The 5000-nt window shown below is 33.0% G+C and overlaps 1 protein-coding gene and 1 long non-coding RNA gene across 2 annotated transcripts in view; one reads left to right on the top strand and one right to left on the bottom strand.

Annotated features, from left to right (window-relative positions):
• The window catches only part of LOC135207987 (uncharacterized), a 112672-nt gene that overhangs the window by 59291 nt on the left and 48381 nt on the right, over positions 1 to 5000 (bottom strand). The window lies entirely within an intron of this gene.
• LOC135207978 (uncharacterized) overlaps positions 1 to 5000 on the top strand; it is a 19913-nt gene that overhangs the window by 3562 nt on the left and 11351 nt on the right. The window lies entirely within an intron of this gene.

The raw sequence follows: 5000 nt of genomic DNA, 5'->3' as shown, positions 1-5000 counted from the left end.
GAAGGAAGATCAAATATTATGGAAAAGTTGGATTTTTTAATGTCAGAATTTCTGGAAATGAAAAAAAGAACAACATACCAGAACAGGAAAGAGACAATGGAAAATCCTTATTATTACCAATATTGAAGAGAAAACACAACGCAAACCATCATAGTGATGAATGCGCAGGGTTTAGTTACGAGTAACTCAAAAAGAAAAATAGAGTACTTAGAAGAACTAACCCAAATTGAAAAGAAAATAGTATAATGAATATAAGTGAAACCTGGTATTCCCAAGAGACTGGGAATGATGATCAAATAAAGGGTTCCAAACTTATAGATCAGATAGAAAAAATAGGAATCAAGGGGGAACCGCAATATATGGAAAGACAAAAACGAGGAAAAATATATGAGAAATATAGTAACTCAGAATGTGAACTAATAGCGGTAGAATTTGAATCTGAAAAATTAATGAACATAGTAATATATAGACCTCCTAATACTAAAGAGTTTGACTTAATAATAGAAAAATTGGATGATATATGTAGAAATCACAAGGGACTGGACTATTTGCTCATATCTGGAGACTTCAAACTTTCCTTTCGTAGACTGGAAAGAAACGAATAGGAGATTGTGGATGTACTTATACATATAAAAAAAGAGAGTAATAGTAGTGCAGAAGATAAGAGGCAATTCGAAAAGCTATTAGATATGCTACTAGAATACAACATTCAACAAATAAATCACCTGCCAACAAGAAAGGAAAATACTTTAGACCTAGTATTTGTGAACGAGATGAATTATGTTAAAGAAATAATAGTTTATAATGCGAGTATTTCAGACCATAATGTCATAGAATTAACAGTCCATTCCAAAGCAAGTGAAAACAGAGATAAGCAAGAAATGAAAAAGTGGGAAGGATATGGAAAATACAACTTCTACAGTAAAAATATAAAATGGTCAGAAATAAATGAAGAATTAAACAAAGATTGGGATAACATTTTCGTAAGTGATGACATAAGGGTAAATACGGAGATATTATATAAAATATTAGAGAAAATAGTAGATAAATATATACCGAAGAAGAAAAGTAAACATCAGTCATGCATACCAAGAGACAGAAGGATCTTGTTCCAGAAAATCAGAAAGTGGAAAAAAGGTCTTGCAAAAGAAAAAAATGCATGGAAAGTTATAGAACTAACAAGTAAGATAGCAAATGCAAGAAAAAACCAAGATTAATACAATCAAAAGAAAATGAAAAAAGGGACTTGGAAGAAAAAACCCTATTAAATATCAAGCAAAATCCCAAACTATTATACTCATATGCGAAGAAGATGAATAAAAGAAGAATAGAAATTGGCCCTCTAAGAATTGAAGGGAGATTAACGAATGAAAAAAAGGAAATTTGCAACATATTGGCAGAACGATATAAGAGAGAATTCACCCCTAGAATAGACAATGAAGATAATGATATAGAAGTAAGGGATGAAAATAGTGAATATTTAGCTGACATAGATATTAATGAAGCTGATATTGTGCAGGCTATTAATGAAATTAAAAATGGAGCTGCTGCAGGGCCTGATGGAGTGCCTGCTATTTTGTTAAAGAAAGTATTTCATTCTATCGCAAAGCCCCTTGCAATATTATTAAGACAAAGTGTAGATACAGGCAAGATTTATGATGAGCACAAATTAGCATATATTACCCCTACTTTCAAAAGTGGATCAAGACTAGAGGCAAGTAATTATAGGCCTGTGAGTCTAACATCACATATTATGAAAGTGTATGAAAGGGTAATGAAGAAAAATATTATGAAACATTTAATAAAAAATAATTTGTTTAATAAAAAGGACAACATGGTTTCGTACCCGGAAAAAGTACACAAACCCAACTGTTAGTCCACCGTGAGAACATATTCAAAAATATGAAAAGCGGAAATGAAACAGATGTGGTTTATCTAGACTTTGCAAAAGCTTTTGACAAAGTAGACCATAATATATTAGCGAAGAAAATTAGAAAACACAATATCGTGGATAAAGTAGGAAGATGGTTAAAAGAATTTTTACACAACAGAAAACAGATAGTTATTGCAAACGATGAGAAATCGGATGAAGCCAAGGTAATATCCGGTGTGCCACAAAGGTACGGTGTTAGCTGCAATACTGTTTGTTATTATGATTGAAGACATAGACAGTAATGTTAAGGATTCGGTAGTGAGTAGTTTCGCAGATGACACAAGAATAAGTAAAGAAATTACTTGTGATGAAGATAGGAACGCTCTACAAAGAGACCTTAACAAAGTATATGATTGGGCAGAGGTAAATAGGATGGTATTTAACTCTGATAAATTTGAATCAATAAATTATGGAGACAGAGAAAGAAAGCTATATGCATATAGGGGACCTAATAATGAGACAATCACAAATAAGGAAGCAGTTAAAGACCTTGGTGTGATGATGAATAGGAACATGTTATGCAATGATCAAATAGCAATTCTGTTGGCAAAATGTAAAGCAAAAATGGGAATGTTGTTACGGCACTTCAAAACAAGAAAAGCTGAACACATGATTATGCTTTATAAAACATATGTTCGTAGTCCACTTGAATATTGCAATATGATATGGTACCCACACTATCAAAAGGATATTGCACAAATAGAGAGTGTACAAAGGTCCTTTACAGCTAGAATAGAAGAAGTTAAAGACCTTGACTACTGGGAAAGACTGCAATCCTTAAAATTATATAGTCTAGAAAGGAGAAGAGAACGCTACATGATAATTCAGGCATGGAAACAGATAGAAGGAATAGCAGAAAACATCATGGAACTAAAAATATCAGAAAGAGCAAGCAGAGGTAGATTAATAGTGCCCAAAACTATACCAGGAAAAATAAGGAAAGCACACAGGACATTAATCCACTACGCACCAGCATCGATAATGCAGCGTCTATTCAATGCGTTGCCAGCTCATCTGAGGAATATATCAGGAGTGAGCGTAGATGTGTTTAAGAATAAGCTCGACAAATATCTAAACTGCATCCCAGACCATCCAAGATTGGAAGATGCAAAATATACCGGAAGATGTACTAGCAACTCTCTGGTAGACATTAGAGGTGCCTCACACTGAGGGACCTGGGGCAACCCGAACGAACTGTAAGGTCTGTAAGGTAAGGTAAGGTAAGGTCTCTCTCCCCGTTACTAACGATTTCTTTTCAAAGGTAGGAGAGACGCTAAAAGGGACTTAAGGTCCTTTGCATATCTATAAAGTTCGGTTTTATTCTCTGCATAGTAAGTAGGTTGAGAGAGAGAGAGAGAGAGAGAGAGAGAGAGAGAGAGAGAGAGAGAGAGAGATGAACATACTACCCAACCTGTTGCCCTCACGAAAGGTCTAGAAGGCGGTTTCATCGTCTCTCTCTCTCTCTCTCTCTCTCTCTCTCTCTCTCTCTCTCTCTCTCTCTCGGGATATATACATTTTCATGCCTCACATTTTATCTACAACTGTATTGATTCTTTGTTGCTTCTATGTTTAGAGAGAGAGAGAGAGAGAGAGAGAGAGAGCAGGTATGACTCAAGTTAGTCAATTTTCGTTACAGTTCATCAGAACGATATTCATTATGGTGCATTAAGTACATCACTTGAAATATTACAAGTGTAATTGCATACTGAGATTTTTAAATCAGATTTTTTTTTTTATTTATCTCATCTTGACCTAAATCCCGAAATAGAGTCTGAAATACATTGAAAGTGTAGTTATCCTACAGGAAATGAGAAATGGAAAAAGAATTACAATTTCATCTTAAAATACTCCAGGAACCAGCTCTTGCTTTTTAGCAGGTAAGAGCAAGTTGCTCGGTAAGGCAACGTAAAACACCTGTCACAATTAGCAGATATAAATTCTTTCCAATTGCACCGAGTGTATCGTAAAAATGAAGAGAGCCTTTCCCACCAAACCTCAAAAAGAAAAAAGAAAAAACAAAAACAAAAACAAAACTCTTAAAGGTATCTAGGTGCTTTACAACTAACTCAGTTTCACTTAATTGTATCTGGTCATAACTTCCTCAAACTGGCGTTTTGAAAAGTTTCTCGAGTTTCTTGGGTTATTCTGCTTCGTATCTCAACGCAGGAGAGATGAAGCCCCTTCGTCAAGGAGGTTAATTTCACCGTCTCTCAGGCGACTTGTGTTCCTCGCTTCTTTGTTTATGAGTTTTACCTGGGCAGCCAAAAGTTCAGTTAGTGTCACGTGCTACTAATAGCAAGTGGCGTTTGGCTTTAGCAACAGAGTGGACCTTATTTTATGAGGAAGTAATTGCAAAAATCCATAATATATATATATATATATATATATATATATATATATATATATATATATATATATATATTATATATATATATATATATATATAGTCTAACAAAAGTAATACATATACTTAGCAACTCAAACTGAGTGTTGCCAAAAGATACACTCACACATTTTTCGTATATCTTTTGGATTCCCGGAAACTCATTAACAAGAGATAGTATTACCTATTCAGAATACTTATTACTATTCCGCTCTTATTCATTTCATCAGCTGCCGTACTTAAGTATCTTCACTTTATTCTGGTGCTCGTAATAAGTTTTTTGAGAATTTCTTTTTATATTAATCTGCTGCTCTTACTAACCAATCCTTAATTTTTTTACTATGAAATAATAAAAACGTTTAAGAAAAAGGCACTCATATTTCAGCCAAAGTACTAAATTTCATAAAGATATAAACGTCCACAAATCACGCTTGAAAAACAAAGTAGAATTTATATTATATATTTTATATATATATATATATATATATATTATATATATATATATATATATATATATGTGTGTGTGTGTGTGTGTGTGTGTGTACACGCACACATACATATACATATATATACATGTATATATATACATATGCTTTTACACGCACACACATACTACATATACATATATATATAGGTATATATATATATATATATATATATATATATATATATATATATATATAT

This window comes from Macrobrachium nipponense, chromosome 11 (genome assembly GCF_015104395.2).
Source record: "Macrobrachium nipponense isolate FS-2020 chromosome 11, ASM1510439v2, whole genome shotgun sequence".
NCBI lineage: Eukaryota > Metazoa > Arthropoda > Malacostraca > Decapoda > Palaemonidae > Macrobrachium > Macrobrachium nipponense.
The sequence above is the reverse complement of the archived record's forward strand: the minus strand, read 5'-3'. Positions and strand labels throughout refer to the sequence as shown.